Raw genomic sequence first — 15536 nt, 5'->3', positions numbered from 1 at the left:
TTCAATTTTAAATCACTTCTACTGCCTACACCGAGATAATTTATGGAATTAACTGCTTCCAGTTGCTGACCTGCTATATTGTAGCTAAATGATATGGGATCTTTCTTTCTATGTATTCGCAGCATATTACACTTGTCTACATTGAGATTCAATTGCCATTCCTTGCACCATGCGTCAATTCGTTCCAGATCCACCTGCATTTCAGTACAATTCCATTCTTCTTGATATACCACAGCATCATCCGCAAAAAGCCTCAGTGAACTTCCGATGTCATTCACAAGGTCATTTATGTATAATGTGAGTAGCAACGGTCCTATGACACTCCCCTGCAGCACACCTGACATCACTCTTACTTCGGAAGACTTCTCTCCATTGAGAATGACATGCTGCGTTCTGTTATCTAGGAACTCCTCAGTCCAATCACACAATTGGTCTGATAGTCCATATGCTCTTACTTCGTTCATTAAACGACTGTGGGGAACTGTATCGAACGCCTTGCGGAAGTCAAGAAACACGGCATCTACCTGGGAACCCGTGCCTATGGCCCTCTGAGTCTCGTGGACGAACACCGCGAGCTGGGCTTCACATGACCGTCTTTTTCGAAACCTACAGAATAGATTTCTAGTCTCCAGAAAAGTCATTATACTCGAACACAATACGTGTTCCAAAATGCTACAACTGATAGACGTTAGAGATATAGGTCTATAGTTCTGAACATCTGTTCGACGTCCCTTCTTGAAAATGGGGATGACCTGTGCGCTTTTCCAATCCTTTGGAACGCTACGCTCCTCTAGAGACCTACGGTACACCGCTGCAAGAAGGGGGGCAAGTTCCTTCGCGTACTCTGTGTAAAATCGAACTGGTATCCCATCAGGTCCAGCGACCTTTCCTCTTTTGAGCGATTTTAATTGTTTTTCTATCCCTCTGTCATCTATTTCGATATCTACCACTTTGTCATCTGTGCGACAATCTAGAGAAGGAACTGCAGTGCAGTCTTCCTCTGTGAAGCTGCTTTGGAAAAAGACATTTAGAATTTCGGCTTTTAGTCTGTCATCCTCTGCTTCAGTACCATTTTGGTCACAGAGTGTCTGGACTTTTTTTTTTATCCACCTACCGCTTTGACATAACACCAAAATTTCTTAGGATTTTCTGCCAAGTCAGTTTATAGAACTTTACTTTCGACTTCATTGGACGCCTCTCGAATAGCCCTCCTCACACTACTTTTCGCTTTGGCTACGTTTATGCTTGCTGTGAAGTTCGCTTTGCTTCCGTAGGAGTTTTCTAACTCGGTTGTTGCACCATGGTGGCTCTTTTCCGTCTCTTACGATCTTGCTTGGCAGATACTCATCTAATGCATATTGTACGATGGTTTTGAACTTTGTCCACTTATCCTCAACACTATCTGTACTTGAGGTAAATCTGTGCTGAGCTCTGATTTCTCGTATTTTATTACGATAGTCATTTCTCCTCCAGATACGTGAGAGTCAAAAAAATATTCCAGCATTCGTTAGGGAAAAATTGTTATTTTGTAAAAATGCACTGTAAGACAGGAGACGCGACGCACAACGAAGGAATTATCCGAATGGGGTGGAAATTGGTAGCTGTGATGTACAAACAAATGGTTACAATGTCAGGAAAATTGGATGATCTGTTCCAGGAAAGACGCTTCACAAATTGAGCAAGTCGATAACGCATTGCTTCACCTCTGGCTTTTATGAAAGCAGCTGTTCTGTTTGGTATTGATAGACGGAGTTGTTTGATGTCCTCCTGAGGGGTCTGGTGACGAATTCTGGAGCACTGTGGACAGGGCGCTCTAATCAGCTCGGTATTTTGACGAGTCCGTGCCACAATTGGACAGGATTTGTCACTATATCCTTCAGAAGGACATCCAACAACTCAGCAGTCAATGCCAAGCCGAATAACTACTTGCACAATGGCCAGAGGGCCAACGGCCTTGCCGCAGTGGTGACACTGATTCCCGTCAGATCACCGAAGTTAAGCGCTGATGGGCTGGGCTAGCACTTGGATGGGTGACCATCTGGTCTGCTGAGCGCTGTTGGCAAGCGCGGTGCACTCAGCCCTTGTGAGGCAAGCTGAGGAGCTACTTGATTGAGAAGTAGCGGCTCCGGTCTCGGAAACTGACATACGGCCGGGAGAGCGGTGTGCTGACCACATGCCCCTCCATATCCGCATCCAGTGACGCCTATAGGTTGAGGATGACACGGCGGCCGGTCGGTACCGTTGGGCTTTATGGCCTGTTTGGGAGAAGTTTAGTTTATAATGGCAAGAGACAGATTTTCTCAATTTGCGAATATCTTTAACTTGAATAATTTATTCATTTTTTTCTGAAATTATAATCGTTTGTTTGTTTATGTAGATAAAATCTACCCAAGAAGGTTTCCCCCCTACTTCACGACAACGAAATAGGAGCTGCCCTGCTTCGAACTTTTCACATATTTTCTGTCAATCTTACGTAGCAAGGATCCCATATCGTGCAGCGATATTCCAGTAGCAGGCGGACATCCGTTGTGCTGGTAGCCTCTCTTAAAAAAAAAATGTTGCCAATTCAGCCAATAAAATGCTGTCTCCGGTTCGCCTTTCCCACAACATTTTCTCTGTGATGATTCCAATTATAACTTACCCTACCTAATACGTAGCTTCCATGAGTGATATGAAAAAGTAGTGGAAACTGCTTTCAGTAACACTTACGGGAGAAGAAGTTATATTGTTTCAATTGATAAAAACTGATATCGTTATTTAATAGGATCTTTTCTTCTTTAGATCGCTGAACTCAAAATACAACACCATCTTTTAAATAAAATTTTCTATGTAGAGCATGTTCTGATAACTGACTTTCTGAATGCATTAATCTTCAGCAGTTTGGTTGACTTCGGTCCCAGCAAAAGTTAGTGAATAGCACCTGTCCTCCGTGTTTGCGTTAAGACTGCGTCAAAATGCGTAAAGAAATTTATACAGTATCGCATATCTAAGAATTTGACTACGAAAGATACCAATAAATAACTCATGCCCTTATTTGCTGAAACTTCACACAAAGCGACAGCTAGTACTATTACCAAGGCTAAAATTACTGGTTCAGATGACTTGTATCTGAAAAGTAACTCGGAATGATAATATTCCTTGAATGAGAAACGAGATTCTTTTTATGATTATAGTATTGAAAAAAAGCAGCTAACTCTTGCAGAACAATCACATTACGTCGAAGCGTGAGAGAGAGAGAGAGAAAGAGAGAGAGAGAGAGAGATTAGGAGAACGAGAGAGAAACCAACCATGAATCATCGTTTTACAATCATTACATGAAAACCAAACTCCTAACGATAATGAACGTTACATAATAGTTTCTTTGGGTTATGACAGTGTTATCTTAGGCATTTTGCTAATACTTCAGACACTTTCCACCTTTTATTTAACAAACGTAATTGCAAATAACGGCTTAAAACACTACACTGACTAAAATTAGTAAAAGAAGAGACATACAATTTAAATTAATTCTGATTTAACACTACATAATCTTTAGAATTGTGTGATTTATCGTGTGACCTAAATGTAATGGAATTCTTTTAGTTTTCAAGTTCAGAGCCATACACATTTCACTGTTTAGAATCAGCTACCACTTTTCGCAACATACAGATACACTAAGTAATCTAAAGTATCCGGACAGCCCCAGAAACATACTTTTTTCATATTATGTGCATTGTGCTGCCACCTACTGCCAGGTACTCCATATCAGCGACCTTAGTAGCCATCAGGCATCGTGAGAGACAAGAATGGAGCGCTCCGCAGAACTCACGGACTTCGAACGTGGTCAGGTGGTTGGGTGTCACATTTTTCATACGTCTGCACGCGATGGTTTTACTAGATAAACGACAGCAGCTTGTAGAAACAATACTCAGATGATCTGCTAAATAGTTTATACAGATTGAGAACATAACAAGGCATGTAACACATCCTCAAGGAATCTAGCTATCATTTCTGTTTTATTAGATTTTCCGTCAATTACTACGATGCCTTTCTGACAGGAAATCACTAATCTAGTCGAATAAATGACAAGACATTACCACAGACGCTTGATGAGGGAACGTAGAAAAATGAAATATAGTGTGTATATTATAGAGAAAAGCTTCAGAACTTCACATCACTAAAAACATAAATATGTGGTTGAAATTGTTGGCCCAGTGACACCGGGCGGTTGATGCAGTCGTCCTGACGCAAATAATTTTGTTCCTCCAATGCCCTCTTTCCACAGAATACATGACAGAAGTGCTTTTAGGTGACAGTAATAGATGTGCGTGTAGTGTATTGTCATGTTTGTGTCGTATATGATGATGATGATGATGATGATGATGATGAGAGAAGGCAGAGGTTGAAACGCGGTGCCGTAATATAGCTTACTCCTCTCGAATAGCATGAAGTGGGCACATGTTACTGGCAATTGACTACAACAGGGTCACATGCCCTCACTTCACAAGGTCTACATAGCAGTTTGGAATTTAATCCACGCCGTTGGAGAGAATTCTGGTGATCAGAAACTTTAAGCCACGAACTTGCATCCCACTTTTGGCAAAATACTGGCGGTGAAAACGGTTTGAACCAGATACATCAGGGTGGTTGGCATATGCCACCTGAGGGATAGTAAATGTACTGATAATGCTTCCAACGTCGCATGCCATCAGATAGCGTAGTCGTCGTAGAGTGTCATCTGTGCCTGTCCTTTAATATGGAATGCTCACATGCAGAAGGCTGAGTGTGGTACAAGCGTGAGAAAAAAAAATTGTTCAAATGGCTCTGAGCACTATGGGACTTAACATCTGAAGTCATCAGTCCCCTAGAACTTAGAACTACTTAAACGTAACTAACCTAAGGACATCACACACATCCATTCCCGAGGCAGGATTCGGACCTGCGACCGTAGCGGTCGCTCGGTTCCAGACCGAAGCGCCTAGAACCGCTCGGTCACACCGGCCGGCCCAAGCGTGACAAGCAAGCAGGCAATCCTACTATGGAGACGTACTTTTTGCAACCAACTGTGTGAGTTTGAAAAATGTCGTGGCCTTCCAAGTGCCGGGATGGTCCTCCTGGAGAAATTCCACACACAGTGGACGTGTTGCATTAGTTGTGCAATGATGCTGGTATCAGAGCTCACGTGAAATTTTCTCATGCCCGTAATCGAGGTTCTGTACATCCACACAATACAAACGCCCCACCAGGATTGACGTACTGTAAGGGCAGCAATGGTAGGTCGTACAGCTACCACAGCTCAGATATGAGGGCTTGTGAGCCCAGATGTGTCAACGCGAAGTGTTGCAAACTGGTTATTAGCAATGGGACTACGGACACGCACACCTCTAGCCCGTCTTCCACTCACACCATGGCTTCGACTTGCACAGATGGACTGGAGCCATCGGAGGATTATTTGGAAGATGGAATGGCGCGCCACGGTCTTCAGTGATGAAAACAGATTCCGCCTTCACGCAAGTGATGGTCGTTTGTGCGTACGACGTAGAACGCTGTCTCGTAGAGTGCATTCGTCCAAGACACAGTGACCCCACTCCATGCCTTACTGTCAGGGTTGCGATAAGCTACATCTTTAATAAACTTTTGGAGTTTCTGGAGTTGACACTAACCAATGCTCGGCACGTGCATAATCTTGTTAGACATGTTGTTTTCCCGTCCTTGCAACAGTGAGGTGATGTGTTGTTCCAACAGGATAACGCTCGCCCACACAATGCTCGTGGAAGTCAGCAAGCTCTGCAAGAGGTGCAGCAACTTCCCCGGCCAGCACGACACCCGGAAATTTCTCGAATCGAGCAAATGTCGGATATGGTGGGACCAGATGTGACTCGCGCGACTCGTCAAACAACTACTGTTACAGAACTACGTGAACAGGTCGAGTAGGCGTGGCATAACATATCCCAGGACAGTATTCGCTGTCTGTACGATGCCACAGTCAGCGCCTGCATCTCTGCGTGTGGAGACTGCGCCACGTGATAATGTCGGTGTTTCAGCGTGAGTCGATATTTGGTACCTCAGAACCGATTGTGCAACTGATTTCTAACTGTAATAATTTTATATGGTTTTACGCACTGTCGAAATAACAAATCTGGTGTGAACTGGAAACCTCTAAATGGTGTACTATTGTTTTCCGGAAGTGTATATAACGTTGCATTATTTGTAAAATAAAAAAGGATCAAATCGGAACAATATGTTACTTAATGTTTCTTCGTTGTTTGGGATCTGCAGGCTTCAAACACCAGTTAGTCCGCCGTCCTGTGGTTGTTCTGTGGTTTCTGTAAAGCAATGGAAGCTAGTGCTTTGATGAGAACGATTGAATCTTCCCTTCGTTGCTGACCTCAGCTAGTTTACTACAACAAGAACAACAACAACTACTACTTCTACTACTACGTGATCAGGCCCAGTGGACAGCACGCATCTACAAGTTTCCTCCTCCACTGTATTCTGTCTATTGCTGCTATCCGCCATCCGTTCACATCTGTTGACACTTGGTTTAAATCTTCATGGAGTCCATCCCTCCAACACTTCTTGGGTCTCCCTGGCGGTCTCTTTCCTGTACGTGTGAAATCCAGGAGCTTCCGAGGCCATCTGTGATCCTCCATCCGGGCCACATGGCCTGCCCACTGCATTCGTTTGGCTTTGACAGTTCCTGCTGTGTTGGGCTGCTGGTATAGTTACTCAAGCTCTTGGTTGTATCTGATCCTCCATTCCCCTGTATCTGCATCCAGAACCGGACCGAAGATCTTCCGAAGCACTTTTCTCTCAAAAACAAGGAGCTTATGGAAGTCGTGTTTCCGGATACTCCACGTTTCACAGCCATATAGAACAACAGGCTGGATCAGGGTTCTGTACAGTCGAATCTTGAACTTTCTGGATAGATTATATAGCTTGTATACAGCTAGTTTACGTCTGTAATAAAGTTCATATCTGTGACATTTACAGCTAACAGCTCTTCTGGTCTCCGTCAAAAGTTATCATCGTCCATGGTCTTTAATCGCTGATACTGTGCAGTCTGTCTACATATTCCACAGTTGACGTCGCAGTATGTAATGCACCAGGAAAGTAAGAGTTCAGCAACTTGTTGATAACACATTCAGAGTGAGTGGGTTAGATATTTTCATAGGAACCACACTGTTTCTCTGAAAATTAATCTTGTTGCTCCGATAGTATTGGAAAGAATGAAGACCTTAGGTGCTAAATGTGTAGCAGGATAGCCGTGCGGTCTAGGGCGCCTTGACACGGTCCGTGCGTCTACCTCGTCGGAGGTTCGAGTCCTCCCTCGATCATGTGTGTGTGTGTGTTGTCCATAGCGCAAGTTAGTTTAAGTAGTGTGTAGGCTTATGGACCGATGACCTCAGCAGTTTGGTACTATAAGACCTTACCACAAATTTCCAATGTTTTTCTTATTATGGAGAACAAAAGCTATTTATTCTCTTGTATTGTTTTCATCGTTAGACAGAGGTATTATACTTCACTATTTATGACTGAATCAAAGCAGAAATAGCTTCATCTTCAGACATATAATACGTCTATTACTACGTTATGTTACTGAAGATAAAGCCTTTGGCGCTTAGAAGTCAATCGACGCTCAAAAGCAATAAGTAGAGCTGGTTGGAGATAAAAATGACAGTTAAAGTGATTGAATATATACCATCATGCATGTTATGATTTTCAGTCTGCACAGTTATAAAACTGTGACGGAAACCAAGAAAATCCGGAATGTGTCCAAAAACTGTGTGTGAAATTTTATGGGACTTAACTGCTAAGGTCATCAGTCCCTAAGCTTACACACTGCTTAACCTAAATTATCCTAAGGACAAACACACACATCCATGCCCGAGGAAGGACTCGAACCTCCGCCGGGACCAGCCGCACAGTCCATGACTGCCCTGGAATGGGAATTGAAGCTCAAGAAAAAGATATAAGAACTTCAAGATTTACTGGTAACACCTTAATTCTATCAGAGGCGGCAAAGGACTTGGAAGAGTAGTTTAACGGAATGAATAATGCCCTGAAAAGATTTTGTAAGATTAACATCAACAGCAGTAAAACCGGGGTGATTCTAGTCAAATAAAATCAGGCTATGCAAAGGTAATTGCATCACGAAATGAGACATTAAAAGTTATGGATGAGTTTTGCTATTTAGGGAGCAAAATAACTAATGCTAGCCGAAGTAGAGAGATCGAAAACTGCAGACTGGCAGTAATAGGAAAATCAATTCTGAAAGTTAAAAATTTGGTAATCTGTAATATAAATTAAAGTTTCAGAATATGTTTTGCGAAGGTATATGTCTGTGAGTGAGAAACAGTTCAAACAAGAAGAGAATAGAATCTTTGTAATGTGGTGCTGCAGATGATTCGATATAAATATAGAATAACGAATAAAGAAATTATAAAATGGGAAAAACGTAATTTGTGCCGCAACTTGGCTAAGAAAAAGAATCGTTCAACAGGGCACATCCGCAGGCGTCACGGGATCTTTAATTCGCTAATGGAGGGAAACGTGGGGAATAAAATCTGTAGAGCAAGACCAAAGCTCGAACTCGGTAAGCAGCCTCAAGTGGCTGTAGGCTGCAGTAGTTACGCGGAGATCGGACCAGCACATAATATACTAACACGGACATCTGCAACAAACCACTCTTCGGAATGAAGACCACGATAACGTCGACTTTACAGAAATGGATTGATTCAGAATAACGAGGGAAAATCTATATCTGGATAGCCAGATGGAGATTTGAATGAAGATATGCCGCTGTCAAGTCGTGCATGAGGAGACAGTAGCAGCTGAGGGCGCAGGATGTGCGCTGCAGCACGGCTGCAGGGTGTGGCCAGCATCGATCCCGGGACCTGCGCGAGCTGCGCCTCCCCCAACCCCTCCCCCTCTCCCCCTCCGGCCAGATGACGGACAGCCGTTTACGTCATCGGAGCTGCGTACGCAATGTGCTGCTTGCGTACGGCAGATTATTGGCGCACAGAATGCAGCTGCGGCTTTGTCACAAGCTGCGGACAATACTCTTCCACCACCACTCTGCCACTGTCACCAGCATTGTGTAGACCTGTACCCCAATTACGGCGTGCCATTCGCTGGATTCCGCAATGAATTCACATTGTAACTCGACAGAAGCCTATCGGGTGTCTATATTTGGTGATTGTAAATGTGTTCCAACATTACATGAACTAACTACTCATCTCGCTTACATTACAAAATTATTGGTGAAATTATTGGTCTGTTGCTGCAGATATCACACTTTGGAGCGCTGGAGGTGGTGTACGATTGGTAACGGACGGTGACCCTCAACTCTGACGTACGTCACGGCAGTGAAGTGGCGTGTGTTAGGGTTCGTTGTATGGAATCAGTGCACAGGCGTGTATTCACACATTAAAACGACCCTAAAGGGGCTGAACGTCATCCTGCGATAATTTGTCCCAAGTGCCTTGCTCCTTTTATTGCGATTCGGTATTGGTTCTTGCAGACCCCTGAGAAAGGGTGTGTTTCTGCTGCCCCATTTTCCATAAGCGTTCAATTGGCGGGAGATCTGGGCAGTTGTTGTACTCCATTAAGATCACGTTTCGTCGTAGATGCCGCATGTCGACGTGCGTTGTCCTGCTGAAAACGCACATCATCTCCATGTTGAAGCAATTGCTGTAGCACGGGAATAACACCTGTGCAATGTAGCCGGCACTGGTTACTTTGCCCTGCAGAATCATCAAATGTTCATGGTGAAGATATTTGGTTTGTGGGGCACTCAACTGCGCGATTCTCAGCGTCCGCACAGATTGCAAATCTTTTCACTGTCCAGTCTCGCGACTTTTCACGAATGATGATGAAACGATGAGGACAACACAAACACGCAGTCCCCGGGCGGTGTAAATCGCCGAACCGGCCGGGAACCAAACCCGGCACCCCACGATACAGAGGAAGCAACGCTAACCACGAGTCCACGAGTCCACGAGCTGCAGACAAATACCAGATGCTGCTCCAGATGTTTGTGACTTAAATGAATTATGTCTTCGTTCGAGCTGTTTTAAATACAATGGTGAATTCTATGAACAGGCTGACGGCCTTGCCATGGGCTCACCCATTTCGCCAGTTGCAGCTGACGCTTTTACGGAACATTTTGAGCAACAAGTGTTAAGTAGTGCTCCTTCGAAGCCTTCTCGCTGGCTCCGCTATGTGGACGATACATTTGTTATGTGGTCCCAGAACGAAGAAGAACTTCATGCGTTCTACAATTTCTTAAATGGAATTCACCCCAAAATCAAATTCACCTTGGAGGCTGAGTGTGAGGTCGGTCTCCCGTTCCTAGGTGTGTTGGTATTCAGAAGATCTGATAACACTCTAAGTCACAGAGTGTACAGAAAGCCGACTAACAGAAACTGGTGTTTAGATGCCACTTAGCACCACAACCCAGCCCAGAAGGAAGCAGTACTCAACACTCTGTCTTCACGTGCCTTCCGTATCAGCGATGACGACAACCTGGGATCGGAGTTGAGTTTTTTAAATAGGACATTGAAGGCAAGTGAGTATGATAGTGATTCAATCGACAGGGCCTTTAGGCGGAATATTTATACTGCTACTAAGAATGACGAGCAACTGCCTTCTAACTCCGTCAGACCATGGTAGGGACTCCGGTAGTTCAGCCAGATTTTCATCAAAAGAGGCTGTGATGTGTAGTCAGGCGCAGCACCATCATGTTGTAGGTAAAAACGTTCATTTACAAACACCTCTTGAATGGCAGGTATAATCGATGTTTGCAGCATATGAAGATATATCTCACCAGTTACGGTATCCTCGAAGAAGAATGGGCCAGTCAAACCGCGTGATGACAGACTATGCCAGACATTAACATCCGGCAGATGAACATAATCGTCCCCGTGAACGTGAGGATTTTCAGGAGCCCAGTACACGCAGTTGTGGCGGTTTATAGCACCGTTCAGTCTGAATTGTGCCACGTCATATCGGATAACCATCCATGCAAATCGAACATCTTCGCTAAGCATGCTTTCAAACCACTCGCAGTACTCCATCCTTCGATCCGGTTCTCCTCGTTCATAGCCTGCAGTGATTTTAGATTGTTTACTTTTCACTTTGCAGCCTTCGGAATTCTTCGTACTCCTGATCGGCTTACCCCGCTTTCACGTACATTCCGCTTCACAGATTTCTGAGGTAATCTAGTAAAACGTTGCAACACAGCAGAGCTGGAAACTGGACTTATTGATGTTTTCGGTCGGCCAGACCTTTCCTTACACACACATCCTGAACAGTATTATCGGCTTCAAATACATCCCGAATACGATAAACCGTTTTACGTGCTGGTGGCTGGTACACATTACCACTTCAGTATGGCCTTGCGTTGCTCAAACGACAATCTTACTTCATTCATTGCTGTACTGCCATCTACTGGAAAACACGTTCCAAGAGCCGTTGAGAAAACAATGAACAACGCTACCTAGAAAAAAATGCAAGGAATTGTTATTTTGTTAAGAAGATATTAACTATAAAAGATGCCCCTGTACATGTGTGGGAATGTTCCACAGACCACTTCTGAAAGCAGCAACACGTCAGCGATACACTGTACCTAACAACTGCAGTAACAAGTCGATGTGTCCATCCAGCTTCTGTCAGGCCCACAATATAACCCCGTTACAATGGCTGAAGTTATTCAGCAGGACTAAGTACTCGTCGGCTGCTCGGGATTGTACTCTAGAATGAATGTTGCACACACTGTTCTTCTCTCAGCACGGTTTCTGCTTGCAGAATCAAAACAGAGGGTGTTATACCGGAGGCACGGTAGCTCCTAAGGGCCGGCAACCCATATAACACCACAGAGGACGAGGTTTTCTATGCCCAAGGCGTATCCAAAAGCACCATGGTAAACACCGGCTTTTTACATACAAGGTAATAGAAACAGACATTCCGAGCACTATTTCCTGCAGGGGGAGTTCGAGCCACGGCCTGCAGGAAGTATCACTACGCCAAAACCTGGTTGGCTGGAGACAGCTGTTTAGGGGCTAGAACCAGGCCCGAAGTTCAGTTCACGCCGGATGCCGACCTCGTGCACTGCGACCGTTGAAGATTATGTCTTCGTGTCGGAATTGGACTGTTACTAGTGTGTGAGAGTGTTACCACTAACCTTTGTGGAAAGTTAGAAGTGAAATTTTGTTTGTCTCAATTAGAAGACCTTTTTCGTTATTGTTACCTTTCGTCTGTATGTTCAGTCATCAACCTTGTGAACTTACATCAATAAAAGTTGTGTTTGTGAAAAATTGCGAATTTTTAGTCGCAACACAAGTGCTCGGAATGTCTGTTTCCATTACCTTGAAGGTAAATAGCCGGTGTTTAGTATGGTGATTTTGGGTACGCCTTGGGCATAGACAACCTCGTCCTCTGTGATGTTATATGAGTTACCGGCCCTCAGGGGCTACCTTGGCTCCGGTATAACAGATGGTGTATAGACAGGCCTCCAATGCGCCATATGGTCACCTGTGACCGTGACCAATGAGTCACTGATATTTCAGCCCCTCATTATGCACATATTATGTCCTGGTGCCAATGAACGTAGTGCTACAATCTGTCCTCATCGCCGGCCGGGATGGCCGAGCGGTTCTAGGCGCGGTTCTAGGCGCTACAGTCTGGAACCGCGTGACCGCTACGGTCGCAGGTTCGAATCTTGGCTCGGGCGTGGATGTGTGTGAGGTTAGTCAGGTTTAAGTAGTTCTAAGTTCTCGGGGAATGATGATCTCAGAAGTTAAGACCCATAGTGCTCAGAGCCATTTGAACCATTTTTTGTCCTCATCACTGAAAACAACAGAGTGCCATTCCGGTTTCCAGTCCACTCTTCACGACATCAGAGCAGCCATTTTTAAGACGATGTACACACAGGTTATTATGTTTCGAGGTGAACATAACGCGGATTGTCCAAACTGTGTTTAACGAATGCTGTACCACTCGAAGCCAAGTAAAATGCCCTAATGACAGGTGTCGTAAAATCCTTACCAGAAACGGCTGGAGACTCGTGTCATGCCCAAACAATGGCAATCGAATAGAAGCTCGACAGGAATTGCTACTATCAATTAATGTAAGTCGCTGTCAACCAGTATCTGCACGAGCATTGCGACGTGAACCGCGAACAAAGGAGATTTGGAGATGGGTACCAAGCGAAAGGCCATTGACGGAACGGCACATAAAGGTGCACGTCTTCAGTTGGCCAGAAAGCACAGTAAATGGGCATTAACTAACTGTAGGCACGTAGTGCAGTCTGACAACTCGCTATTCTGCCGCTTTTAAAACGTTGCCAGACGTCGACTCCACCGACAGCCCGATCAGACATTTAACCTGCAATGTGTGTACCATGTAGTTCACCTCAGAGTTGTTTATTGTAAAAACCTTGATCATGTTTCTATACCAATCAGGAGAGCTTCCTCAGAAGGAAAGCCACCCACAATATTTTAAAGATTCCATAAAATTAATCTCTATAATACCTAATACTTTGCACTGATGTACAGTACATGGCATATGATTGGCACGCGAGATGGCACTGTATACGACATTCGGGGTGCAAAAATTACATGCAAAGCATTTTTCCCCCTTTTTGCATCCTGTACAATCTTGATAAAATCGTGCTACAGTACGTTCTTTATTTTCAGCACATGTTTGTAATTCGCCATGTTTTTCATTTTAAGCTACATATTGTAAAAATTATTTTCCTCTTTCTCGTATGCAATATCCCCGCCCCATTAACCATGGACCGTGATTTCGGTGGGGTGGTTTGAGTGCCTCAGCGATACAGATATCCGTAACGTAGGTGCAACCACAACGAAGGGGTACCTGTTGAGAGGCCAGACAAACGTGTGGTCCCTGAGAGGGGCAGCAGCGTGTTTAGAAGTTTCGGGGGCAACAGTCAGGATGACTGACTAATATGGCCCCGTAACCTCAACCAAAACGGCCTTGTTGTCCTAGTACTGCGAATGACTGAAAGCAAGGACAAACTGCAGCCGTAATTCTTCCCGATGGCATGCAACTCTGCTGTATGGTTAAATAATGATGACGTCCTCCTGGTTAAAATATTCCGGAGTTAAAATAGTCCCCCATTCGGATCTCCGGGCGGAGACTACTCAAGAGGACGTTATCAGGAGAAACAAAACTGGAATTCTACGGATCGGAGCGTCGAATGTTAGATCCCTTAATCGGGCAGGTGGGTTAGAAAATTTAAAAGGGGAAATGAATAGGCTGAAGTTATGTATGGTGGGAATTTGTGAAATTCGGTGACAGGAGGAACAATGCTTCTGTTCATGTGAATACTGGGCTATAAATACGAAGTCAAATAGGGGTAAAAGCGGAGTACGTTTGAAAATGAATAAGAAAATAGGAACGCGAGTGGACTACTCTGAACAGCATAGTGAGCGCATTATCGTAGCCAAGGTAGTCACGAAGCCCACGTCTACCACAGCAGTACAACTTTGTATGTCAACTAGCTCCGCACATGATTGGAATTCGAAAGCAGGAAAAAGAAGAGAAGAAAAAATTGTGGGTGAATATGGACTGGGGGAAAGGAATGAAAGAGGAAGCCACCTGATAGAATTTTGCACAGAGCGTAATTTACTCACCACCAACACATGGTTTAGGCATCATGAAAGACTGCTCTTCCACGGGAAGAGACCTTGAAACTCTGGAAGGTTTCAAACTGATTGTTAGACAAAGATTTAGGAACTATATTTTAAACTATAAGATGTTTCAAGGGGAAACTGTGGACTCTGACCACAATTTCTTTGTTTTGAACTCTAGATTAAAACTGAACAAATTAGAAAAACTTCCTGGCAGATTAAAACTGTGTGCCCGACCGAGAATCGAACTCGGGACCTTTGCCTTTCGCGGGCAAGTGCTCTACCAACTGAGCTACCGAAACACGACTCACGCCCGGTACTCACAGCTTTACCTCTGCCAGTACTTCGTCTCCTAACTTCCAAACTTTACAGAAGCTCTCCTGCGAACCATTCTGCATGGTTCGCAGGAGAGCTTCTGTAAAGTTTGGAAGGTAGGAGACGAGGTACTGGCAGAGGTAAAGCTGTGAGTACCGGGCGTGAGTCGTGTTTCGGTAGCTCAGTTGGTAGAGCACTTGCCCGCGAAAGGCAAAGGTCCCGAGTTCGAGTCTCGGTCGGGCACACAGTTTTAATCTGCCAGGAAGTTTCATATCAGCGCACACTCCGCTGCAGAGTGAAAATCTCATTCTGGAAATTAGAAAAAGTTAGGAAATCAAGAAGATGGGATCTGGAAAAGTTGAAACAACCAGAGGTTGTTGAAAGTTTCGGAGAGAGCATTGGGCAGCAGTTGACTAGAATAAGGGAAAGGAATACAGTGGAAGACGAATGGGTAGCTTCAAGAGATGAAATAGTGAAGGCAACAGATGAACAAATAGGTTAAAAGACAATGCCAAGTAGAAATCCTTGGATAACACAAGAGATATTGAATTTAATTGATTAAAGGAGAAAATTTAAAAATGTAGCATA

General features: G+C 44.3%; 1 non-coding gene and 1 pseudogene across 1 annotated transcript; one reads left to right on the top strand and one right to left on the bottom strand.

The window, feature by feature from the left end:
• The first annotated feature begins 1944 nt into the window (after nucleotides 1–1944).
• Nucleotides 1945–2062, top strand: LOC126485777 (5S ribosomal RNA; annotated as a pseudogene).
• Nucleotides 2063–14860: 12798 nt separating this feature from the next.
• Trnas-cga (transfer RNA serine (anticodon CGA)) lies at nucleotides 14861–14935 on the bottom strand. The gene has a single exon. It is a non-coding gene; the product is annotated as a tRNA-Ser (tRNA).
• Between the last annotated feature and the right edge of the window lie 601 nt (nucleotides 14936–15536).

The sequence above is a fragment of the Schistocerca serialis genome, chromosome 6 (assembly GCF_023864345.2).
Source record: "Schistocerca serialis cubense isolate TAMUIC-IGC-003099 chromosome 6, iqSchSeri2.2, whole genome shotgun sequence".
Lineage (NCBI taxonomy): Eukaryota > Metazoa > Arthropoda > Insecta > Orthoptera > Acrididae > Schistocerca > Schistocerca serialis.
The sequence above is the reverse complement of the archived record's forward strand: the minus strand, read 5'-3'. Positions and strand labels throughout refer to the sequence as shown.